The 27,995-nt window shown below is 39.8% G+C and overlaps 1 protein-coding gene across 3 annotated transcripts in view; it reads left to right on the forward strand.

Annotated features, from left to right (window-relative positions):
- Positions 1-9,900: 9,900 nt before the first annotated feature.
- The window catches only part of LOC117946404 (semaphorin-4B-like), a 49,351-nt gene continuing 31,256 nt past the window's right edge, over positions 9,901-27,995 (forward strand). Inside the window, exon 1 of one of the 3 annotated variants that reach the window (XM_034874541.1) lies at positions 9,901-10,135. The gene's annotated coding sequence lies outside the window, so the exon portion shown is untranslated. Of the gene's footprint in view, positions 10,136-18,198; positions 18,542-27,995 lie in introns of those variants that run through there. The other 2 variants (XM_034874551.1, XM_034874532.1) reach the window with 2 other exon arrangements.

The raw sequence follows: 27,995 nt of genomic DNA on the forward strand, positions 1-27,995 counted from the left end.
CATCACTTTTCAGGAGGAATGAAGCATTATTTCAATGAGCTGTAAGGGTACCAACAAATTTGAGCACATCTGTACTTGCATCACACATACATTTATTTACATGACACACATTAGCTGAATGAAGCTACTGTTTGTACACATGTGAAATGAATAAAGTTTCATCACTATTTTACATTTATTTTAGGCCACAGCTAGTTAGCTTCATCGCTGAAGATATTCCCATCAGGGTCCAAGAAAACATGACTACTTTACACTTCTGTGGCCCACATGGTTAGCTACCTCACTTTTAATATTGTGGTAAATTAGTGTCTCAGTTTGTCAACCTAACGGCAAGCTACTGGAAACCTGCTCTTGTTGGAGGCCTGTGTTCTGGTCTATATCCACGACCTTCCACTTCCCGGTTTGCTCTGTTACCACCAAATAATTTTGCTGTATGTCCTTCTTTTTGGCTGGATGGCTGTTATCTTACACATATTTAAACTACGGTCCATTTATGAGGACTATTGTCAACTGGTCCTCAGAGGGGTCAAATCAGACAGCTACTTAGACTATCTATCCAATCTGTGGCAAATATTTCTGTTGCGCGTGTTTCTTTCTGTTGTACATATACAGTAGATACATACATATATATTCATATATGTTTACAGTACATGTATAAAATATATATATTACATGTGACCTACACATGGAAATATTCGACAAAAGGTCAACATGTTCACACATTTATAGTACAGCTGCCACATAAAAAGGCTCTCTTTGTATGAAAATTGTTTGAAAAGGCATGTGCTGCCAAGTGCAGCCAGAATCTGTTCCTTATTAGCCAGGAGGAAGTTGACCTCCCTCATCAACATTAGAATCATCAGATGGCTGACATCATGGGGAACCTATCCACGGCACTAATAGTCCCCGTCACGTCTCAAAGAGTTTCTTTTTCCTGAGTATCGTGCATATATGTGTGTATTCTTTCCCGGACTGGCCCTTGCACAAAACACTATTGAGATGCACCAAGGGTGTCCGCCCCAGGCTCCCCTTCCTGTCACATTAGTTACAATAAGACAATCAATTGCCAAGCCTTCCCCCACGGTGCTATGAACGGACGTCTGCCACAGTTTGACAAGTCCTCTTGGTTCTTGGGAGTTTAATGTCCTCAACATTTAACCAGGCCAAATGTGGCTAAGATGACATTTGCACATGACCCTGACAGATTACATACAGCCAATTAAAGAGAGAGGACAATAGGGTTTTCATGGTGTCTTTTAAATTTACTAGAAGATATACTGTGTATGATCTCTCTTGTCATTGATTGTAAGTGGGGGAATTGTGGAAAACATGTACCAGTAAGCTAAGTATTCAGGTTGTTCAGCAAAGTCAACCGAACACACAACTTATAGAGAAACTCATTCATTATTCAGTCGTTCCATCATCCAGCCTATTTCTTCCTCTGCAATCCTGCTGAACTGTGTAAAGTGTTTCAGATCTATGACAATATTTATCCCCATTGAAGGAAAACCTTTTGTCAGCTTTTTCCCATTTCCCTTATGTTCCCACTATGTCATCAGTCTTGTGGATGACTGGCTGCCGAGCTGATTAATTGCCTGGCTGGCTGCTTTGCAATCTCACGGTGATTGTGTGACTGACTGGCAGATGCACAATAACTGTACAAATGGTTGGTTCTTTTGCTGACTGACCACCAAGGTGACCGACTGGCTGGTTTCAGGCTGACTCTCATCAGTTGCTTGCCCTCATGACTGAGTCCAGGCATAAAGCTTGCATTATTCTACATTTTTCTTTTTGTCAAGTACCTCATGAAAAAACAAAAACAGTGTGTTAGTTTATCTCTTAATACTTTCTGACTTCCGCAGCTTTGTGTGGCTCTCAGCCCAAAAACCATTGGTCCCTGTAGAACACATAATACTGTTAAATTAGTTGGGTAATGAAGATATTCCTTCATGTTTAGAAAAGAGCAAAAACAATCCTAAAACATCTGGACGCTGTAGTTTTCAGCAAACTAGTTTTAGCAGTGGATCAATGCACATTTTGTTATAGTGTGTATTTCCGTCAGCAGAACAGTGTAAACTGTAGTGTTTTTGTGATAAGAAAGGAACATGTCGCCAAGTGCAAAGGAGTCTTTTTGATGTGTTTCTAATAGTTTTTGGAAAACATTGGAAGTCTATGGCACAGAGAAATAGGACTTATTGGGCTTTGGATAGTAGACAGTATTTGCTGGAAGGGTCAATTAATGTTTGTATTTCATCTTTTCATGAGATTTGTTGACAATGAACAGAGAGGAACACCATACTTATCCCACAGAGGCCATGAAAACACATTTTTTTGAGCGTTATTAGCCTACATGACACAATTTTCAGCCAAAGTTTAAACTATTAAAATTATTTCACATGAAATGTTTCTGTATTTCTTTGCTCTTTTCACTGGTTTGAAGTGGGTGGGGCTCAGCTGGAAGAAGGTGATGCCATGTTCTTTTGTGCTCCAATCAATATTTGCAGCAATATTTGAATCAAATTGTTTTTATGGGGTCATTTGTGGCTATTTTCTTAGGTCAGTAAACTCTGAACAAACCCAAACAGTCCTGATGAAGTAGATTAGATGAGGTTTCAACACCTGACAAATGATACCCAAGGAGGTTTTTCTTTTCAAATCTGACCTTTATTTTTGCCCAAGAATAATTCATGTTATGGAGACAACAAAGTTTTCAGGTGATTTAATACGAGGGACATGAAACGGATGGCAAAAATATCTCAAAGTAATTTAACCTGACATTACAATTTCTAGTGTGCTTGTGCATACAAGGTACAATAAGATTATCATTATTCCTACACTGGAGAACTTCCTGTGCTACAGCAGTTCAAAAGAAAAAAAATATATCTGCTCTAAAGACAATCAATAGACAATATTGTGCAAAATTCAGATCTCAGAATCCCATATAAGGTTTGGGAGCAATGCTTGGGAGTTCTCAGTTGTTGTGAAAGAGCTTTAAAGCTGATGGAAGCAGATAAAAGAGGTCAGGAGGGGACAGATTATCCAGTTCTCTTAAAGCTTTTACTTCAGTCATTGTTTGCATTTTTGATTGAGTAATTATCTCATTAGGTTACCCAAGTGATTTCAGTCTCTCATTGCCAATGTAAACAAAACAAGCTTTTCCAGAAGATCTATCTGTCTGTCTCCCCGGGCGGTCACAGTCAGGGATCTCTCCAAGAAAACTCCATATTTGTCCCGTTTCTTTCCCTCCTCCGCTGCCTCATGAAACAGGATTAAGTGATGGTTTAAGGCCAAGAGACATCCTGTTTCTGTCTCCCTTCCTATCTCTTTCACTCTTGCAAACACTCAATCATTAAAAGAAGCATCTGCTTTGATTCTCGCTGTATTTGGTAGCTGATAAATGCAGACTATTTGTACCAAGAATTTGCAAAGAAACTCTTCAGTGTTTGAGTATTGTTCCTGAAAACTAGTACTCAGGATGCACTTCAGGCTGCACCTGCCTCTCTCATTCTTTGTTCCCCTAAACTCTGTGCCCATGACCAGACAGTCTATGAAACTGGAAGATCTTGTTAAGAACAGAACAGTTTGTTCCGCCAAAAGGGAGACTCTGAGTGAAATTCCTTCAAAACAAAACCAGACAATTTAAGCTGATGAGTTACAGCTGAGGAGACAAAGTGATAACCATTCTCTTGACACTTCATTAAATCACCCAAATCCGAGCATGGGAAAAGGCCCCTCGGCCTGTACATATTGCATTGTATGGTGTTGATGGTGAAGTGGGATTAACACAGACAGGAAGTGCCTTTCACTTGTCAACCTTACATCTCTTTAGCTCTAGATTAAGTGTTTTGCTATTATAGTGCTCAGAAACCTGTGTTGTTTCGTTGAACACAGTGTCAGGCAAAGCAACCTGTGCTGGTATTTTCTAATGTCACTTTTCTTTTGTTTGATGGGTTACCTTTACAATGCATAGCAATTGACGTCAGACAAATGTTATTAAAGTTAAGTCTGTTAGGGGCTGAGCAGCAGGACACAGGATGTTTTTCATTTTCCCTTAAAAATGAGAAATGGCAAACGCAAACATGATTATTAATAAATTAGACCATTAAAGAGGTCAACAGATAAGAACTGAACTCAAATATAACTAGGCAATACATCATTAGTATTGCATAACACCAGTCATTGCATCAGTCAATGTTTACATGGCGGAGGCCAGAGGTCCCCTGGGTCAACAGCAGAGTAACACAAAAAAGACAGAGTACATCAGGCAACCTAAAAATTACGAAAGTTAAATTTTGACAATGCAACACATTTAATGTGAATGCTTAATTAAGACAATGTACAATGAGTTTTAGCTAAATGGATGAGACAGTGGAAGAAAGCAGAGGCACAGCGTCTGTGCTCACGCTTTAACATAATGACCACTAACCTGACACCATTGTATTCCTTTTAGGCACTCCCTTTCAGATGGAACAGATTGGACCCTTTTTACCTAAAAGTCAGGGGTGTCAAACCATTTGACCTCTAAGTTCCGGGTTTCATAACGTAGCCTACATGTGAAGTGAAGTTTTCAGCACCAAATATAACATTGTTCAGGCTTTATTCAGTTTGTGTTTAACTATTTTTCTGTTTGTGCTCCTGCAAGTGTCTCATTGGGGAGAGAAGAAAAGGACAACCTTTTTTCTGCACAACCTTAGTGAGTCCTTGTTCAGCTGCTTGGTGGCAGGAACAGAAATCCTTGTGTGTCTAGAGACAGAGAGAGAGATCGAGAGAGAGAGAGAGAGAGAGAGAGAGAGAGAGAGAGAGGCCTGGCCGTAGGGTTGCCAAGGCAACAGGGAACAGTGCAGGCATGGTGGTGAAAGAAGAGGGGGTCTAAACTGATAGGGATAACTGGAAATGCCAGGGGACACCTTTGTGCATTAAGATACTCCACACTCCCTTTTGATGGAGTAAAAGCGAAGAATAATTTTTATTTCACCAAACTAAATTAAACTATAAATAGTGCTGCTTAGGCAGCGTCTGAAATTGAAGAACCCAGTATCAGGGAGTGTACCTCATGGGCGGACACAGACCATTTTCCAGAATCCAGACCAGGGTTAATGGGCACTTTGATCTATTTCTCTGCTTTATGGTTTGCAGTACACTGAAATGGACACTCTTTAAATTCTGTGCAGTTATTCGTAGCAAAGTAAAGTATATCCAATAAGAGTTCCCATTGATGCTTAAACTAAAATACAGATGTTAACATGGCTTCATCCCTTTTACCTGCTCGTTTTATTAATCTAAAACCAACTGATTAATATCTCCTATGTGTATGTGTCATGGATGAAGTGTTATTAAATCAAGCATTGTCCTTTTTTCCAGGATATAAATTAAGACACATGTACATAAAAATTGGGAAACAAATGAAGGTTTCTCACCTGTTCCAGCCCTTTTGTCACCTGCCTCTTGTTTCCTCATTACTCAGTGTATTTAGTGTCTGTGCTACCGTTGTCTCTGGTTTGATTCTTTTGTGGGTGGGTGGGTGTGTGTGTTTGCTGGTTGCCTGCACCAGTCATTTTGCTCAGCATTTGGACTCTTCCCTGAGGTCTTTGTTTTCCTGTGTCTTTTTGCCCTTTAGCTCTTTTGGATTTTTTTGTTTTGGACACTGTTGTCCTTGAACCTTTGGCTTTTGCTTTTGGATCCCAGTTTTTGCCCTGACTCTTTTTGTTAATACATTTTTGTTATAAACACTCGCTTGGCGGCCTCCACTCTGTATTTGGATCCCCTACTTCAATGAACTGTGCAATGCAATGTGTTAACATGTATTCAAAAAATAAATCCATTCACTGTTCTGTCCAATAACCTGCTTGTGCGAAGCATCGTCACAAGGTGTTTGCAGGAAATACTGTGCCCAATAACAGTAACAGCCACCCCGTCTGAAGAACCACTCTGGCGGAGCAGATGCCTTCCTGGGCCTCAAATGTTTGAGACTGTGTACAGGAAAGACCTTTCAAACATGCATGTTGCCAGATAGATATGGCTTTTTTTTCTAGAAACATTTCAAAATAGAAAAAGCAAAAAATAAATTAAAAATTAAAAATAAATTAAAAAAGCAAATAAATAGCTGGATTCTAACCGGCGGCTTCAGTTTCAGGCCCTGTTTACATGTACATGGTAATGGTTCTTTTTACAGACATTTCCCTTTTGAACCCTTTTTTATGAAGAGAATTCACCTGTGAAAATGAGTCATTCGAAACCGCCGGCCAGAGTGGAGATTTTTTGCGTGTAAACAAACGAAGGTTTAGGCAGCCGAGGAAGTGATTGTTGCTGTTTTTTTAGGATTCTGATTGGCCAATTTGGGCTTGTGCTTCTCTTTACAGTGCCACTAACAGGTTTGGCATTCTCTTGGTGCCATTGACGGCATAGATGCATGGATATGTGTAAATGAACACTTTTCTGAAAACTGACAAGGTGTGCAACATGTTATTTTTGAAACTGGAGAGGTTGAAATGTCTTAAGAAAATAACTGCCCACTTGTAAATGTAGTCTCGGGTTCCTGGTATTGTGTATGCTGTCTCACTGTGACACTGCACTGTCTTGGCTTTCTGGGATACTTTAATAGAACAGCTCAATCATGTTATTAGTAACACCTGTGCTTTTCTTATGTCTGCTGTGAAAAAGGCCTATCAACATAGTAATTATCTGCACATACTGTTCAGTCCTGCAGGGTATGAACTCATCTTACAAAACAGTTTTTCGTACATGCTAATTAAATCCCAAGATTAGCAATGTGGCAACAAATCTGTTATACAGGATACGGCCAGTGGAACATTTTATGTGCACACTCTATACTGAGACCATCCATTGCAGTTTGGCCTGCCATTTTCATGTCAGTGGCCTTAATTAGTGCTTAGTTTCCAGAGCCTGGGAACCCAACCACCATGTTGACTTTAGATGTGGCCCCTTCCCAACCGGGCATGGTTTTGTTTTTGTAAGAGCAGGAAGACACAGCTTCACTGGAAATTACACATAACAAGCTGGCCAGAACGGGCAAGATATGACCATATAAGTAATATAAACAGCCTATGGGTGCTTTTTTAATTAAAGTGAAAATGTTACACACTTCTGGAGACTTCACCAATCATTGAACAGCTTGTGTAATGTGTGTGCATATCAATTAAAGATGAATACCCAATGCTATTATCAGCGGGCAAGAGTTTAATTCAATTCACAACTCTAGTTTGTCTTTGATGGCGATAAAGGTTAACAGTAACTACCTCAAGAGAGTGGTATATGTCTTAGCACTGCTCCAACTCCCCCTTAATACAACAAAAGAATAAATATTTAAGGATACAACCAATACTATGAAACAACCAATATACACCCATAACACTCATAGACAAAGACGCATGCCAGTCTAGAATCATTGACTCTAAGGCCCCTTTACAGTTGCCGCAGCCGACGTTCCCCGTGCCAATGTGACGTCAAAATTAAGTAGATCTTGCTGGCACAACAGGATTTTAACTGCTTGACCAGAGGTTGTGCACCACTATATTTCTTTTCAGCACCACAAAACAAAGCAGAAACAGGAAGCATGGACGAGTCTGAGGGCAACCGGAAGCCAGGACTCTGAGAGTGACTGCTGAGAGGAAGCAACTGCCTCACGGCCAGGCATTTAGCAAACATTACCCTCCAGCTAAGATCGACGCTTCCTTATGCCGTCATCAACAGCGTGCCCAAATGTGTTTGAGCCAATATTCTAGCACCGTAATCGCCTCACTGTGATAAACACAGATTTTCAAACTTCATTTATCTGGGTTAAATGGATGTTAACACATTCTCATCATGTTAATGTCACTTCCTGTCTTTCACAGGGATTTCTAAAATAAACAGGCACCAGTCTAGGAAATATGCATGTTATGAGCAACATGCAGCCTAAATGAGTCATATCCACTCACATGTGGGCACAGGTCCATTAGCCTTTGCCACATTTCATTTAGTGAGTTGAGAGGATCTCTAATGGCTTGTGACAAATAAAAGGTCAAACCTATTTAGAACTTCCTCACATGTTGATGTAACCAAAGCAACATCAATGTTTTGTTGCATTATCACTTCACCATCAAAATGAACTAAGTTTAGTTGACCTGAATTGAAATATCTGCAGCATTACTTCCGAATAGACTAGACTGAAAAGATTAACTTTGACAATAACAATACTGTTAATTTACATTTTCTGTTGACATTCTAACCGCATTGTCCAACAAATGCTTAGAAATTAGTTAAATTGAGGCAGTTCTCTGATCTTTGACAGCCCACGTCACAAAAGAAGGATGGAGCATTCCCAGTCAGAAATTCCTACATGGGAGAACATTGAAAGGACAACAACATAAAAAGGAGTCCATTCTTTTTTGATTATGGCCAAAATCTGCCTAAAACTCCACTTCCACTTCATCCCTACTCCGTAGAACATTTTTTTGTTTTCTTTCCCGCTGAGATTTTCTCCTGTACTTTAAAGCATGTTATGCACTGTATTAGTGTTGCATTAACCCATGTCCCTGCTGAATCATTGTGCTTGTTGTCTTTCAAACAAAGCCCTGCTGCCAGTCCTGTAGTGTCACACATAATGAATTTCTCTGTGGTCAGAAATCTTTGAAGGCCTGGACACACCACAATTTAAAACAATGAAATGTTGTGGTGGAATCAATTCATTCCAATGGAATTGCCACAATCAGAGGACCTGCTGAAGGAGGTGAATGTTTTAAGTAGAGTTCAATTTTAGTGAACTTTGACATGCAAATTTGCACTATTGACCAAACATTTATTGACTTAACATTGCTGACCTTTGAGGGGACAGAGAGTCTAAAATAAAGGAGACTATTATTATTAGATTTGTATTTAATGTCCTTTGTCGGAGTGAAAACTGTTTGTATTGTGTGGACGAGTACATGCCACTCTACAGTGTGACTGCCGCTTCTGAGAGAATAGACATGCATCTGGGAGGAAAGACTTTCATATTTATGTGATTCTGCCACTTGAATCCCTCCTATCTCATTTTCTGCCTGTCTGGTGCCAGTTTGGTACAGACAGAGCAGAGGTGCAGAGATGACCCTGAGCTGTCATTGTTTTCCTACTAATGCCCTTTCTTCTCACTCCCTCTTCCTCTTCTTCCTTATCCCTCTGTTTCTTTTTAGGGATGGCAGGCTGCACAAAGAGAGGTAATTGTTGCTGCTATAGGGTAAAAACTAAAGTGTGTGTGTGTGTTTTCTTCCATTTAGAAACATGCTCTGTCAAAGGCAGCAGAACGTGTTTGGAATCACTCACCTGAAATGTCAGTGACTTCCTAACAGGGTGTCCATCAGTGCTTTTTCAAACTGACAAGGGATCCATTAGCTGGTGGCTCTGAGTGTGTCATGGAAAGGGGCGGGTTTGAGTTTTTTCCATCCGCAGCAAGCTGTTAGCCTGCATGACATTGTATTTAGACATGAACATTTTTAATAGTTAAAGTTACCAGGAGGTTTTGGGACGTAATCTAAGAAATGTGGTGTGGTTATAATACCTTCTTGATTATAGCTGCTGTTTATGTTCCGCTCATATGCACACGACCACAAACACACATACACACACACAGGTGCAGCCACAGCCACCATGACAGCACTGCACTGATGCAGCATGGACACAATCTTTTATCATCCTGTGGTCTACTGCAGAGGGAAATTATACAGTGATGGTGATGCAAACACAAACACACACACATGCACTAATACACAGTCACACCTTCCCCCACTGTAACACCACCCCTAAATCTACCATTCCCTAGTCCATGATGTAATGCTATCAGACCACTCCTCTGCTGTTTCTCCCTCCCTCAATCTCTCACACACTCCTCGCTCTCTCCTTCTCCTCATTCTATTGGTGGCTCCCGTCTGCATCTGCTGGATCAGCTCTGACTCCCTTCACACACACACACACATACATACATACACACATACATACATACACACATGCACACTCACACACTCATACACTCACACACATGCACACTGCCACGCACCCTCTCACACACTCTTACACATACTCTACCAGGGGGATTCCTCCGCCACTGCAGCCTCTGCTCGCTCCACCTGGCTCCTGTATCCCGCCGTGGGGGGAACGCACGGTGAGTCCCTCCTTTCTTTGATGACAGCGGGAGATAGTGGATCACAATAAGACAAAAGGATGAGAGGACGTTGTTGATTTTCCTGCAGAGAGTGGTGGACAAATACCGGTAGGCATTGCTGCCACTGCAGCCTAGAAGGAGAGGCTCGCTGCTGAGTTTCAGCTTGGAGTAATGAAGAGGTGTGAGGTTGCTCAGTTACTACAGATACCGGTCATCTAAGCGCTGGGTGCCATGGCAATAGATTGCATTCAGTCAGAGTCTTGGCTCATTGTGAGTCTGTGTCCTAGACTAGTAAGGTGCTGGAAGCCGTGTGAAGTGTATGTGTGTGTGTGTTTGTGTGTGTGTGTGTGTGTGTGTGTGTGTGTGTGTGTGTGCAGCCTGAATTTTGAAGCCCAAACCTGCTACAGGGTGTTGTGTGATCTGGTCTCCTCTTTAAAAAATGTCAGTCACCTAGCTTTGAGATAACACAGGGAAGGAATCACATGAATGTAAACCAAAGCTGCTATTGCATTTAGTTCCTGTGATGGTTGTGTTTGTTCTGACTCCCGCCCACTGCACTGGGGGGATACATTGGCTACAATAAAGCCTGGACAGTCTCATAGATTGGGCCTGTTGTCAAACAGTCCCTGACAAAATTGACAAAACAGGGTGTGCGCATGTGGTGTGAACTCCTGCGCCTGTGACATTTGGACACTGGCAATGCTCTCTCTGTCTTTTCTTTCCCTATCATGTGCACTGACTGTGCTCTTTCACTGTAAAACTCAATGACATTGAATCTTATAGGAAAAGTAATTATGTTATTGTCATAGATTTTGACTGCTAAATGGTACATTTATGATAATGGAACTGAATGGTGAAGTCACTGGTGAATTATTCTTTTTGGGGCTCAAGGTGGACCAGCTGGTAGCAACGCACTGCAACCTAACATTTACAACCAGTGTGTTGAAATGTTAATATTTTTTAATGGTTGACTACTCCACATGTGGACACTCTCATTACTAATTCATCCAGATGTTTTCCATTTCTATATCACATGGAGCTGAGAAGAAGTCAAACATGATTCACAGCTTTTTCCATCACTTCCATCTCATTTTTTTATATCTTCATCCGATTTAGTTGATTGTGCATTACAGGCATCCATAATTCACACAAATTAATGTAGTTAATCTGGAAGGAAGTGTAATCCGTCAAATGCCACCAGTGCCACTGGCAGCAAACTAAACAATTTATTTTCTATACTAGAAAATCTGTACACCATTTTTCAATTAACCAACAAACAAATTAGCTTTGCTATGCTTTTCAACTCATTCATTACTATCAGTGATAAACTATAACCACATAGAAAAGAAAAAAAACATAATGATATTTTGGATATCAGCTGGCCTTGTTCAAATCATCTGCAGCCCCTCATACAGTATATATATATATATATATATATATATATATATATATATATATATATATATATATATATATATATATATATATATATACATATATATTTTTTTTAGTTTTTTTTTATTATTTTTTATTTTCAAATAAAAAAAAAACTTTTCCCAGAGGCTGTTTAACTTAGCATACTCTCTGTTGGCATACATGTAAAAATAATGAGGATGGTGGTTCAACAACAAACTAATAAACCAGCAGGCATTGCATGAAGTGCAGTGCATAGTCAGTTTCCATTGGCTGTTAAAGCATTATTTGGGTGCTTAAAGATTAGTGTTTGGTCATACTGAGATAGTTTATTGATTTTTTTACTGTTTGAATCCTGTTACAGCCTGCAACAGACATTGTGTCTCCCCACTGACCTTAAAATCTTTAAAAGTAAGAGGGGGAGCTAATTTTGCACTCATATGCTGCCCTTTGTGACCCTGTCAGAAGATCTTAATTTTAAAATTCTCTCTGAAGCAGTTCATTGGTAACTAGCATCCTCTAATGATTAGGGGTCTCTTCTCATCTATTTTATCACAAATTCTGACCTTGTTGCTTCCTGTGAAGGGAAGTTGAGGATGCAAGACTTTTGCTTTTCGTACATTAGATGTGTTACAATTTCATGCTGACTGAGCCTGTCAGTTTTGTATCTATCTACCCTTACTGGGTGTGCTGGCGTCAAACCAGTCAACTGAAGTGAACATGGATATTTCAAATCACTCAAGGTAGAATAGTGAAAGACTAGTAAAGTTAATCAATTCAATCAATATTTCATCAACTCTGTCAACTGTGAAACCATTTTGGATACCGATACAGTACAAAAAAGGGTTCACATACCTTTCAGTCACTATTTTAATATATACTTAATGTGTGCATATGTGCACACATTAAGTATGTGAATACTGTATGTGTGTGGACTGATGGGTCTATACAAGCAACACTTTTTCAGTTTTTTATCATAGATTGTCAGTGTTTGATATTTTTTTCACAGCGTTTTACTCTTAACAGAAACCCCACAAGTAGTCCTTTGGTTAAAATACAAATACCGTACCTAAACCAGACCCAGGGCAATTTTCCACCAAATGGTATGCATACTCCCTAATCAGGAAAGGATTTCAACTTTAAAACTTCTTCTAACTGTCAGGGCTCCTGGATAGCCCTGTGTACAGAGGCATAGTCTCGGCTCAGCACCGACCTATTGCCCTTTGCTGCATGTCATCCCCCTCTCTCCCCCCTTCATGTATAAGCTGTCCTATCAAATAAAGTCCTAAAATCCTCAAATAAAGAATCTTCAATTTAAAACATCTTTTAACATCCAACATATGAATGTATTCAGTCTAATTTGTAACTGCATTGAAAAACAATGAACCCTTCCAAACAAAAGAGTTGTGTTTCTGCACACGGACACAGAGCATACTTTCAGTTTACCTGTTACAGTGTCCAACAGACTAAACACAGAAAAGATGATTGAAAGCAAAGAAAACAATGGATGAGGCTTTTTTGATAGATAATAAGTGTATCATAAAATCTGGTTCTGTGCTTTAAATTTGTGCTATTATCACTACAAAAACTACTTAAACACTTGGAGACAATTAATAATATCTTACTTATGTCCAAGCAGCTTATGGAAATTTCATTCTGTTTTAACAGAGCTGATTTTTTGTAAAATTCCACAAACCCAGGCAGAGCTTCACTGAAAGTGGAGCATGGCCGAGTTTTTAATTTCCTGGCTTTTAATTTCAGGAAAAGATCCCAAAAATACTTAACGGATAAACCTGCCATCAGACCTAAGAAACACCAAGGCAATTTCTTGCATTTAATGATATTCCCCTTTACTATATTTAATGTCAAGATTAATAAGTTTCTTTGTGCTGATAAATTCATAAAAAATCATTAATTCATTCGTAGTGCCTGGAGGCTTTTTTCCACAGCCCTTCCCTCTCCTGCTGTGCAGCTGTGTAGGAGCTTCACCTATGCCCTCCTACTGCACCCACCGCAGCCTTCAAGCTTCAAAACCACCAAGAAGGAGCCAGACAAAGAAAACCCATGTATTGAGACATACCCCAATATCTGCTTTTAAGCTGAGCTGGCTGCCACTGACGTCACTTCCCCAAAGCTCTCAGGGGAAAACCGGACAACAATAACCTTGTGCATTAATCTCACAACATCCTATTGTATTCATATTAACACCACATGTCAGCCATTCCGCCTGTGTGTGCAAAGCAGCTGGCATTGGTTTTCATTCATTATGGACGATAAAGAGACACCCAAACTGGTTGCATAAAGGGTTTGAGTCCATTTCCTTATCTTTTCCACACGTCAGACATTTTCATTATATGGTTTTCTTTTTCTCTTATTTAGTAAATTTAGTAAAATCTTTCTTTTGGAAAGCTTTACCAATCAAGCAACCACAAAGAGAAATCAATTTTTTTTTAAATTGGTCAAAAAAGGAAATAGACACATTACAGAAGTACCTTGACAGTAAACTCAAGACTTTTCATTTGTAGTTTCAATCATTTAGTCTTCAACTCTTACTATAAGGAGCTGTGTTCTCAAGTTAGCTGGTAAACCTCTGAGCTTTGTGTGGGGAACCAAAAAGCCTTAAAAATTCATTCTGAAAGGATTGAACATGTCAGGAATGAAAGTAATTAAAGTCAATGACATGATTTGCATCTCCTGTTTATTTATTTTCCCTGTCACTATAAACACAGGCCTACTTCTGATGTGTGTGAATCAGACAGAGAGAGAAGGAGAGGTGGCAGTAGCTGAAGGGAAGGATAGAAGTGGTCAAAACAGATAAAGGCACCTCTCTTTCTGTGAAAACAGAAACAGGGATTAACTTTTTTTCTCACTGATGCTGTTTGATCACACTGGACATGAGTGCTATACCTGGGTCCAAAGTAGTTCATTGGCAGAGTTATGGCGGGCTGTAATTAGACACAAATCTAAATGTGTGATGATGGTTTCACATGTGCACAAAAGTTAGTGACAAACATGTTAGTTTCACAAATATGTGTGAGACATATGGTCACTGCCAACATCACTTGCGGTTTTAATTTAAAGATATTAAGGTATGGGGTGGCAGTAGCTCAGTCCGTTGGGTTGGGAACCGGAGGGTCACTGGTTCAAGTCCCATATGGACCAAAAAGTACGGAGTGTGGATTGGTGGCTGGAGAGATGCCACTTCACCTCCTTGAGCAAGGCACCACACCCACCCAACCGCTTAGAGTGCCGGTTTAGCTGGCAGCCCACTCACTCTGACATCTCTCTATTAGTGCATGTATAGATCCTGAGTGTATTTCAGACCTGTGTGATTACTGACAAAAAAGTGTGTACGCAGAGTGTAAATTGTAATTTCCCCACTGGGGATTAATGAACAAATTCAAATTAAATAATAAAATTAAAATATAACAGCAATGATACATGAGCAACCTGTCAACACACCTCAACTCAGGATCATTTATAGAGAAAGCAAATGGGACACTTTCAGGCCGGGGTGCTGCATAAGTTGAGAAGTCATGAATCATCAGTGTGAAGAGAGAAGGCCTCGTGCGTAGTGAAAGAAAAAGATAGTGAGATGTGGGGACGTTTTTGGGACTGTCTGAGCGGGGGAAAGGGGTGGACATGGGAATGAGTCACAGTGCTGTTAGCCCTGCAGGAGGCACCTGCATCGGGCTACTCTGACTCCATCACAGTCTGCAGGGGTGGAGCTTACAGGTCAGTGGGAGCACAACTTGTGCTCAAGGAATCATGAGTTTGACCTTGTTGTGTGTCATCAAATTATTGTTTTTATCCCCGCTCCCTCTCGGATAGCCTATTACTCATATTTCATACAATTTAAAATAGATCTGCTTTTCAGGTAAAGGTATACATTCTGTCGATCACCATTCATTTTAACACCAGGCCAGTAATCAATGAACAACAATCAACAGTCATGCTATCAGAACTGTGAGGCAGTACTTAGCACAGCAGTGCTTTGAGCTAAACGCTAACATCAGCATGCTTCAGCATAATGATGTTTAGTTAGTACAATGTTTAACGATTTAACCATTTTGTGGCTGGTTTGAGCCTGTCCAAGATGGTCTTTCTAGTTAAAAGTCATGTTAAAGCCTCTCAATCTTTCCATCTTCTCATTTGTATTTTCCACATACACTTACAGTGCATTTGAGCCTGTTTATAAAAGATAAAACGATGACTTGATCTCATTGAAACAAACTATATTGTGTGGGTAAATTCACCCCAAATCTGGTGTTGTGTTTTACTGAAAGAGTCTGTTATATACTTAACCCCAATAAAAGCTCCACGGGTGGCCGTGACCTTAATATGAGTGGCTGCTGCATGCTTCCCGGAGTGTTCGCGTGCCAAGACAAGGGGGTATTATTTGAGTGAACTGGAGATTAGGAGTGATGTGATCAACAACTACTCAGCATTTGATAAAATGCAAACTTTGGGACTAAAAAACAGCCCTATTTGATTCTTTTTGTTGTAATTATTGTAAGTAATAAAAAAAAAAAAATCAAAGTCTAAAATGCTCCAAATAAACCCTGGCATGCTCATTACCAGGAGGCCACTTAATTCTAATCAAAGAGCTTCACCCAAAGCTGCAGAGCAACTCAGCATCTTGTTATTGCATCTTCATTTTGGTGGTACCAACGTCTAACTGCTTGCCACTTTAATTTTTTTCTCCTTTCAGTGTGAGGTAGATGCTAATATTGCCTCATCATTCTTTAAACTGTTGGTTTTTGGAGAACTTAATCACCGTTTTGGGGACTGGGTGTTTTTAAGGCATTTGTACATTGCACCATACCTGCATATCACAGCAGAACCAACAGAAAAGGAATAGATATAATTCAACACATTTTAAGAAGAATTCATGTTGCTGAGTGGTCTATCCCCCTTGTTGCTGCAAGCCTGACTTTTGCAAAGTTGAATGATTTTAATCTTCTCAGAAGTAATCCTTGATTGAATTTGAGGGATTACCTGGCAGATAAAGGAAAGCAACTTTGATTTGTGTGCGTCTGTCAATTAGATAACATAAAATAGAGAGAGAGAGGGAGAGAGAGAGAGAGAGACATGCATATAGTCAAAAAGATAAATATAACCCCCACATGTCACATATTTTTGGGGGCGGTGTCCTTTGCTTTCTGTGGCAAAGTCATGCAAAATCAGTCAGAGAGTGACAACATTTTCAGAATAAAGTGTCACGGTTCTGTCACACGGGGCTATCAGGATGCAGCCTCAAGCGTTCTGCGCCTGGCTTTGGTGTCATCACATATCTTGGTGTTAACATTCAAAATATCTGACACATTCTCACACTGTCACATGTCACTGAAAGCAAGGAGCTGGAGACTAATTGTAAATGTTACTTTTTCCCCTGTGGGTGTGAAGAGTGGTTTTGTGTTATGCATGATAATTTGTTTGGTGTCCCCCCTTGTCAAGAAAAGATAATGATAATTTAGTTGGACTAAGCAGAACAGAGCAGAAGATGCAGCTTAGCTATCTGTTGTTTTGGGCTTTTAAAGGAAAACTAGAGTCCACAGTCCTGTTTTCTCTTTTGGGGTCAAAAAAGAGATTACATGAATAGTTGAGTCTGGTTGTGTTCAGGTCTTTGCCTCTCTACATAATCCCATGTAATTCTCTTTGTAGTGGACACTCTTCATTGTCATTCATTGTTTGATGGCTGTAGGGTAGCCTGAGAAAATAAAAAAAGGAGGAATACTGATACCCAACACAAAAGAGAAGGAAAACTTTCTCTCAGCAAAGAAATCTGTCACTGTCAGAATCTGAGAGCAGATGCATTACGATTCTCTTCACTTCACTCTTCACTCCAAAACACATTTGATATATACTTTAAAATATGTTAAAAAAAGAAAGTTAATAGCTTGATCCATTAATCCCAAGCAAACCATTAGGAACTATGGACAAACTGGGTCTCTCATTCACACCCACTCCAACATCATAGACCTTTGCTTGGGCCTTGAGCACCTTCAACTAACTAATCCTATATGTTTGAAAATTTACCATATATCTGTTAAGATTATGTGTATGCACATTTTTTCCACTGGAAAATTGATTTGCTGCATTCTTGGCCAACTTTTGTATAGTTAATGAACACTTATAGGCTACTTTAGGCTTTTATTCCAGTGGAACATGTTTGTGGAACAACTTCTGTGCCCCACAGCAATTTGGGGCAACCAATTATGCTGCCTTAAATAAATGAAAAACAAGTTCCTAGTAAGGCATTTTAAATGTTTGCATACACATGCTACTTGCAGCTCTTTGTAACAATGTAGGCATTTACAATAACATTTAACATTACATAGTAGTTTTGTGTGTGCATTTTCTTTAAATCTATGAAATATATTTTCTTTGTATTTTGACCTGCCATCCACAGACACTAAGGCCATTTTAGGCCTTTTCTCCGGAACAAAGATCTATGTAAAACTAAACATATAGCCAAATGGGAAATTGACTAACATGTTCTTGCTTTAGTCGACTAAAAGTGATTTGGAGAACAAATGAGTGACCATTGGTGTTGCAGGCTCTTTATATAGGCCTACAGTCTGTGGTTGCAGGCAGGCAGGCAGCGTGTGCTGTGGGAGGAGCTAAAGTTTAGCAGCTTGAAAGCGACCAGCCTCTTCAGTCTGTGTAGTAAGGGAGGCTCGTCTTCAACGCTCCGGTGATGGACTTCCCTTTGCGGACAGTAACGTGCTCAAGCTAAGTGCACTTTGCGGATTTAAATGGTGTTATGGTTCATTTTTCGACAGTTTTTCCAACGACTGGGAAGACTTGAGATGTGACCAAGGTTTTCATGCAGTCTGTGGCTAGGACCGAGGCTGGTTTTTGTTGTTGCGCTGAAGCTCGTGGAAGGTAAGGTCCTCCCGTGCCTGCTCGCTGTTCTTCGGTTTTCAGGTTAAACACCTTCACAACGACGGAGACGTGCGACGGAGGGAAGCCGAATCTCATCTAAATCTAGTAGGCAACATGTTTTCTGGGAAGTAGACCTACAACTCGTGGACTTATTTAGCCTGTCATAAATGTAAATTTGATGAAGATACATATTTAAAGCGTAAATTAAGTTTTTTTCAGATTCGTGATGTTTTGCCTCGTGATAGTCGTTATTAACCCAGACTTACAGTTTGTGGTCTTGCTTACCTAAGAGCTGCTTTCATGTCATTCCCATCATTTATGTGCTGGGTGTGGGTCTCATGCACACGTTGCCTGCTTTCTCCTGAGCAAAACCCACAAGATACAGTTCATAACTGTAAATTAAGAATAATTTAGTCTTAGAGCTAGCATGCTTTGCAGCATTGTTACAGCAGTGTAGGTGGGGAGACTGATGGAGTGGCTCCTCTGTTTTCTGTCTACCCAAGTGCATAAACAGCTGCTATTCGCATTCAGCTCAAAGAAACAACAAACAAAAACACTTCTGTTGCTATGGCTCTTCTTTATTTTCACCAGACTTTAAAATAAAAATACATGAATAAAATTGACAAAGTTGCTGCTGCTAAAGCCTGTTTAATCACACAGGTCTGTGAACACCATGTGGAGCCTTTTGGAATTGACTCTGTCCAACTTTACACTTGCTAAATGACACCTTGCTTGTTTCCTGTTATTCTCTCCTCCTCTTATCTCTGCTGGCAGGTTGTAAAATGTGTTGATATGCCTCCCATATAACTCTTTTCTATGAAAAAAACAGAGTTTCAGCCTAGATAAAGCATCTCTTTCTCTGAGGCCCAAACCACAAGTGCTTACAAAATTTGTACTTTATCCCAAATTGATGGACCAAATCTGGAGGTTATGATGCGTGAGAGAGCTAAAGCCTGGTTCAGTGTGTAGATGGTGCTGATACTTGGTTGGAATCTGCCTGTAAATGACCGCTGGAGCAGTCTTTTCCCCTTTGGGCCTCTGCTGTTCTTTTGCTACCCTAACCAGAGCGTGATACTGTATCTGTAACACTAATAACACTGATAGTCTCCGTCTTTCTTACTGTAAACAAACCTTTTCTCTGCAAGCACTTGCAAAAGCATCTTGCACGCTTTCCCCTCATTCTCACTCTCTTTCTCTGAAAAACACACATATGCCCATACAGACCCCCGCCCACACAGTCACGCACACATTCAAACACTCAAAACAAACACACAGACTCCTCCCAACACTCCACCCACTGTAACAACTTCAGAGGAATGGTCAGCATGTGGAGAGGTTGTGGTAAAAGAGTTAGAATGGAAGAGGAAACTTGGGAGGGGAGTACACTCTGGTTGCTTTTAACCCCCAAAAGGTTAGTGATGTCCCATGTAGTGTCCAGAGGGGCTGGAAGTACTCAGTACAAACTGATGGGAACTTGCGTGTTCAGGGTCCATGAGCAGCCTCCCATTCTGTACAGAGAGAGGGAAAACTGTCATTTCACTGAGCTGAAAACAGATTGCACCCTGGACGAGGAAGGCATGAAGCCAGCCATGCTGCCTTTCCATCAGCTGAGTTGAGTTAGCGCAGATTAAAAAGGGTTTCTTGTCCATCCCAAATAAAATAAACTGTGTAAAACATTCCAAGTATGTCTTGTTTTTCCTGCAGCTTTATTTGGCAGGGAAAGACATCATCAGTTTGAGGATTATGCAAGAATTCTTGTAGCATGAATGCAACCCAAACTGTGAAAAGTCACACCTCACTTTGACACATGAGCAGTAAGGTTTAATGGTCACATTTGCATTCACTAAAACCTGGCTGTAGCCCCGTTGGCTGACTGTCTCTGCTTTGTCTACGCATAGCTTGGTCTGCCAGTTGAAGGTCATTCATATTCAGTATTACCTGCAGGTCCTGTAGGAAGGCTGGCCAGGCCCTGCAGGGGTTTAGATGTTGGGCCAAAAGAGGACTCTGAATGCAGGTGATGTCCCTGTGGGGCCATGCAGACGAGCCTGAAATTAATTTGACTTTTCTACCTTCCCTTTTGTTGCTTGCTCTTTGTCTTCTCTGGCATTCCTTTCACAAATACATCTGTTTTTAATAGTAAAAACATGTATTCCAATTGCATTTGACCCATCTGTATGATATTGCTGCCCTACCTGGTCAACAGAACCTGAGTCTGTAGCTGTGAGTCCATACAAATCACTGCTCAACCACATGATTATACCAGTCCTAATGTTGTGTGTGTGTGTGTGTGTGTGGTTTACTTTCAATAATTAAATGTGGTTTCTGCATTGTTTACACTTCTGTAATATCTGTAATATTTCTATACTAACACTATAGTAATCATTTAGCTGTAATGGAAAAGCATGTTCACCCTCGCATAATACAGTTGAGCCCTGACAGACCCTTGTTTAGCTGTGGTTGGGAGCAACTTGCAAAACCAGGTTGTTTAACACTATTAGGTTTGTTATAGGGGCAGGTTTTACTTCACTGTATCCATCTGACAAGTGTTTGTTTCTCCAGAAGTGACATCTGCATCTACAGTGCCTGGAACAGGTCCTTTTTTAAAAGCTTAGACCAGGTGCTCCAAGGGATGTTGGGTGAAGTTACTTCTTGGTGACGTTAGAAGAATTTTTAAACAGAACAAGACCACCATGCCCCTCCCTCCTCCTCATCCCGTCCCCTCCACCTCTCTTCTGTGCTTCCGTGCACTAACCCCCCAAACCCTAACCAAGATCCTTCTTGTCGGTTATTGGCTGGAGTGCTGGAACACTGTGCATGCTTTGTGGTGCAGGTGGGCACAGTTTTTTTTTTTTTTTTTTTCAGTTAGACCCTGGGCTGTGTGTTCTGGGGACAGGCAGCTCGCGGATAGTGAGGAGATGTTTGTTTGTGACAACAAAAGTTATAGCCCTTTAACTGAGTTGGCTGTAAATATATTATGCTGCATGTTCCACACCAGAAAGAAATGTATTTCCTATTTTCCTTCTCTTGTTTTGAAAGAAATGCAGAGAACAAGATAAACTAACTTTTGTAATGGAAAACAGACTTTATGTGTGGTTAAGATGTTTTTCCTTGTGTATTTGCTGATAACTATATCTTATATTTCAGTTTGAAGAATATGAATATAGTTGTTTTGTTTCTATTTTACCCCCCAAGATGTCTGGAGAGTTAAGTATTTATTACAACTATTTTAAATAAAACAACATAATTTTGCTATACAAACAATGAACTTGTATTCTTACATGCGTCAACAGAGAGGGAAGGTAATTGGGCCCATGCAAAAAAAGAAAAAGAAGTCCTTTATTGCTTAGAAGAGATAAGTAAGCCATTAAGCCTAAGGGAATACTGCAGTTTTAATTATTAAAGCTTCTGTTCTAAGGGTGAATTTACACTAAATCAGGCATTGTGGCAGTTAGAGCAGGGTTGTGCAGCGGTATAGTACTGCCACTTCAATATTTTTGTCAATTTAAAAATAATTTGCTGAAATGCCTCGCCAACGTTTTGCATAGTTTATGAACACCTATAGGCTACCAACTTAACCTTAAATGTGGTATCAGGAGCTATGTTTTATTATTGCTTCATTAAGATATTGATTAATTTAGGGTGCCAGATCAAATGAGTTGTACTAATTTACAGTTGACTGTTAATACAAATATAAATAGAATATATAAATATTGTCACATTTTGGGGAGGGGAAGAGTTCAGTTTTCTAATTCCAAAAAACGACCCAAAGAAAAAATGCCCACCCAAATCATTTTTATACAGTCCCTTATTCCTATTCCAATGAAGTTGGAAATCAATTCATTGATATTCTTTTTTCTAATTATTTACACTATTAACTAGTTATATATGAATACATACTGTTATAATACCATTCCTTCTTGGTCCCATGTATCAGCTATTATTAGTGGGACTGTAGCAAGGAGGGACCACATTGTTGACTAATTACTTCCTTTATTGGTGGTGTCTGCTGGCAAAGACAAAGACCGAGCCCCTGACAGTAAACAAATCAAAAGTGCTTCAGCTGTTCCTTTTGATGTCGACATGTTTGCAGAGAGTAAAAAGCCGACAGCCTTGTGGCGGCAAAGCAGACAAACGACTCAAACTGTGTCATGTTTTTACTTTGCATGAGTTATGCGAACAGTTTGGTGGTCAAGGCTTTTTTACAATCATCAACGTTTACACCTGAATGTGCTGGCGTGAATCCAGTGTCGGTCTGACAAGGTGAAGCAAGGGCCAGAAACAAAATATTGTCACCTGATAAGCTTTTAAATCCTATTGCCCCGCTTGTCAAATCGAGTGAAGAAATGAGTCCTCACATCGGTTTAAAGGCAGGGATTAATCGTGCCCCCCCCCCCCCCCCCCAACTCAATGTTTAAGTCATGAGATGAATAGCCTACTATGGATCGCCAAGTCTTTGGATTTTACGGTGTAATTAGCAGATGAACTGTGATGCTAACACAGCGTGGTCCAGACCTCACAAAGGCCTCCATTGTGCGATTACATGACTGTAAATCTTCAATTCTCCTTTGTCACGCCACAGAGTTTGTTCACCGACTTGACTGACATCATCATCAACCCAGCAGATGAAGGAGATGTTGGGCTGTGTTGTGGCCATTTGCAGCTTTGACAGCGACAGTGTTCCCCACACATCTTGGTTAGAAAGTTCCAAGACCAGAGTTAGGGAAATAAATGACATTATTTTTTCTTCTTCTCATTGCTGGTGTCTTTAGACGGTCATTAAATTGCAGTATGTAGACCATTTAAGAGTCTTAAGCAAGTGGAAATCTATATTTTTCTGTCTCTTATTTAGTTATGTTCCCACTGGAGGTAAAGTTTTTGGCTCTAATCATGAGGATTTCCTGATCGGTCAGTGCACTTCATTAGTCTAAATGGGTCATCAGGTTAAAAGTTTGGAGAGCTTTTCAACCCAGAAGCACATAAGACAAAATGAGCAAATTGTAATCTATTTTCCAGTGAGTTTGTAGTCTAATAGCAATCTTTTTTAAAATGCAGTTAAGTGATTTTCCTCATAAGTGGCTTGCACAGTTCTAAAGGTTCCCATAGTTTCTGTAACATGGCTGTGATCAAGTGGGAAATTATGTCTCCTATCACACTGCGTTCTGACTGACACGCACAGCTCATTATTGACACTTTGCAAGTTTTTCAAGAACCGATCTCCCACTGTTCCCCGTCAGGCTTGAATAATTTGAGGCAAGGGCAACTCTGTATCAGAGGGAATAAGGTGACCCCAACCCTCTTTTAAGCACTTATCTCCTCTGCCAGTTCTGCTTCACTCGCTCGTTTGAAATGATAATTGCTCTTTCCTGCGTGGTAAAGCTGAGCAGTATTGCACAATGTGCAATGTAAAAAGGAGTTAGAATATTCATCAGAGCCTCTTCAAGCTTGCAATCACTCTTAAAGTGGTGTCACATCGAGCTACTTAATTAAGGATGTGTGTGTCTAGCATGTTGGGATAGATATGACAGAACACACATATCCCGTTTCTAACCTGAAGGTAACACGGAGGGATGAAGAATCTGAGTTCATCACTGCTTTCTAACGAATGCCTTTGACTCAAAGACACGGGGCATGACAGGATCATGGAAACAGTGCACGTAGTGTAGTTAAACTATTAATACAGACCAGTCTGGTAGCTCAGGGTCATGCAAAGCCAATTAGGGTATATTTAATGTCCAGCCTTGTACCTGATTAGCATGTGAAAAAGAGGCTTAATGCAAAGAGGTAGAACAGTCAGAACATTAATATGCAATTTGTATAACTTGATTATGAGCAGATTAAGGAAATAATTGTCATGTCACACCTACACCAGGTCATCTTACTTAAGATTGATATCTTAACATACCTTGATTAACTCATTATTCTTTCAAACTAGCTAATAACTGGCTTTTATGTTGCACTGCAAGCAACAGAGCTTTCAGTAAGATGCTCTGTACATTCAAGGAATTTGCAGCATAAACAAAAGTTAATCATCTTCCCTTTTCCCTCATATTTTCTCTTAGCTGCAAGATCAAACATCTTTCTGGACATTGATGCAGATCTAAATCTAGAAGCAGATCAACAAATTCTACACTTTGTTTCTAAAATAGCACATCGAACATGCCACCACTGAGTTCTTCTACAATTTAGTAAGAATACTTTGTGACTCTACGACTAATGCTAAAAAGAAGCTCTGATCCATATTCACGTTTATCCGACAATGGAACCACCAGTGATTGAGTCATTGAGGGGTCATATCATATGTCTTATAACTTGACTTGCCTTTAGTTTGGTAAGAACTTTAATGCCTCTTGAGTAAAATCCTAATTTGTTATACTGTAGTTTCCTTTTATTTTGATTTTGATAGTCAACATCATTGTATATGTGAATGCACTGGGGACGTACCGCAGCAGGATGCATTACAGCCAGTCATCAACAGAAAGATGATTCAATAAATGATTAATAAGACATGCAGGAAATGTCTGTATCCTCCTTTATCACTCAGGGATCACAGATTTGAATTAATAATTCAGTAAACGCTGTTGCTCTCAATTCTCTGACACTTTTGTATGTCAAATAAACTCCCGGTGGCAGATCACATAAGTAATGCCCACTATCTTCAGATTTCCATCTTTCTGGAGCCTAAATATAAAAAGCATCCAGAAGTTCACTTAGGTGTAAAAAAAAAAAAAAAAAGGTTTAGAAATTAACATTTTTATTTTTGCATCACAAAATACTCAGTCTGAAATCTGTCAAGTAGTATTTGAGTCTTGTTTTGTAACACCCTTGTTGTAAAACATTGGGAAAATGCCAAATTGATGTACAGTGTTGCAACATATACGTTATCAGCTGCTTTCTATCAGAGGGATACGTTAAATCAATGGGTCGTGATTAGCAGTCAGATCTGTTTTTATTGCATTTGTACAAATACACATCATCACAACACATTTTTGCCTTCAGGCATCTGGATCTTGAATCTTTAGTGAGCAGCTGTTCCCCATTATGGACCCAAAAGTTGGAGTGAGCATAAAAGGTTTTCATTTTATCCCGGGTTAGTCTCTTCTGTTGTGTACTGACAGAGTCCTTGGCTGGTTCCTACCTGCAGGGTAAAAATTCTACTGGAGAAAGTAAATAACATTTTTCTTTCTGTGGTTGTATTATTATATATGTTTTTTTTTCTCTAACTTAGGAGAAAAAGTGAAAGAATAAAGCAAGTTGTTTTTGCTCAAATTTCATAGTTGTCTTAAGTTCTTTTACTTTGACAATTTAAAAGAATCTATAAAATGTTTACTTTTAGTATTTCATTTCCTGCTCTATATAAATTTGCCTTTAAGAAGCAAAAAGCTGTGTTGTGTTCAGCTTGTTATGACGGGGTTGTACATATTAAAAGCTACTTGAAGGCCTGTGTGAGAGGATATCCTGGAGATTTGTCTGTGATAGACGTATTACCTGTAAGCTGCTGTACATTCCTACAGAAGCATTGAGCCATTTTAGCACCATTGTAGATATACTCAAGATTATACAGTTACAGTGTATTTTTAACCAAGTCGTGATTTATTTAGGAGCCTGCTTTCTTGGTGCTGGGAGGAGTCTGCTCTGCCCAAATCCTCCTTTTTTACTTACTGCTCAAAGAAAACACATATTTCATGGAGATTTATTAACTAAAACTGATTTCATGGAGCAGAAGCTTGTTGCTTTTACTGTCTGTTCATTCCACTATTGAATTTTCCTATTGGAGCAGCCAATAACTCAACTGCCTTGCTGCTAGAAAGGATGTTCATCTTGACTCAGTTGCTCTTACAGTTTGTAATTATGATTATGACCATTTTAATCCCATTTGATGACCGTATTTTTAACATGTAGCCAGTTCTATCTCCTCGGCATTTTTCTTTGCATCATATACTGTACATTATAGTGTTGTACAGATTTATAATTCAGGTGCCACCAGTTAATATCAGTTAAAGTTTTAACGAGTAATATGTACTTAGTAACTGATTTCATTTTCTAGTGACATGGCCTACACTTATTTTAGTATGTACAAGTGAATCCTTACAAATTTAACATTAGAGCTGAACTTTGGGACAAGTGACTGAACAGGGACATCAACAAGCCGATGGTATTGAAATTGTACTTTAGATAAAAGAAAATGGCTTTACAGCTTGTTCTTAGTAGTAAGTGAACAAACATCAGTAATTGAATATGCAACAATTGATTTTTGGGAGAATATGGTTTACCTTACCCCCCCAGCCTTCCCCATGTTTGAATTCAAATCAATCATGCTCTGCCCAGTCAGCTAAGCTATAAATGAGAATTATAATAGCAGGCACAGGAAGGGGTCTCCTCCTCTCAGACACCTACGGGTGGTCTTTTCTTCCCACCATAATGGGTCCATGAATCTTCCTGAATATAACCTGCACCCATGTTGTTTTTGGGTCAGACATAGGACAAAAAATCAACTATAACATTATGGCCAGACAAGGACACATTTTTGACCATAGGGAAACTATTCAGCTTGTTTGCTTATGTTTATATTGTGAGCTAGAATATCTTCACCCTTAAACCTGGCAAAAAAACAGACACTAAAGTTTCCAATTTAATTGCATCTGTGCAAATAAATGCAAATGCTTTTATAGTTCCCTTTCACTTTGGACTTAGATGTAGTCATGATACTGTTATTGGTTTGGACGTCGGCTTAATCTAGCCTCATGTCGAGCTCTGTGATAGCGCTCTCTCATCACAAGGTCCTGCCCAGCCGCTGATTATCTCCAGAAGTGTCTCAGTCTGTGCCAAAGCCTAAATGAGAGACAAGTCACTTTGCTGGGATGAGTTATTGAGAGTTGAGTGCCGATCACAAAGCCCAGCCTTTTTACTCAAAGCTAGCAAAATGGTTAGCATTCATGCTGCTCCCTATCTAGTGAACTTGCCACGACCTGGCCAAGTGTATCGTCCAATGTGTCCGTTACGCTCTCTCTCTCTCTCTCTCTCTCTCTCTCTCAACAGATGCAAGTATTAATAGGGAGCCTCGAGGGAGGTTCTAAAGGTTAATGAAACTATAGCCTTAAGCAATATGGCAGCATATTCACCCTTCATAGACACAAGGAGCAGCAGACCTTCTCCTAGATGAGCAGATGGGTCCTGTGGCTCTGGGCGTAGTGGGTCGCCTGGACTGTAACAGCTCCAGTTGAATAGAGCTCTAACCCTATAATTCCTATAGTTGTTGCCTTTAATAAGATAACTTTCTTTGGTCAAGTACTTGCTGTCAAATTTGATTTAATTCTTATCAGAGGACAATTCCAGCACAAAATGAACCTATCTGTTTAATTACGTGTACCGATTTGATCGTGATCTGTTTTCATGCTAATCAAATGTGTCTCTAGCCTGAACCAAGCTACCGCAAACCAATGACTAACAGTCATGACCAGTCGAACGACGAACGCTGTGCCAGTAACAAACGCTCAAAGCGTTTGAGTTTCCACTGGTCATGCCTGTTTTCCATGATGGCACCCAAATATAAACATGAACA

The sequence above is a fragment of the Etheostoma cragini genome, chromosome 1, assembly GCF_013103735.1.
Source record: "Etheostoma cragini isolate CJK2018 chromosome 1, CSU_Ecrag_1.0, whole genome shotgun sequence".
In the NCBI taxonomy this organism is placed as follows: Eukaryota; Metazoa; Chordata; class Actinopteri; order Perciformes; family Percidae; genus Etheostoma; species Etheostoma cragini.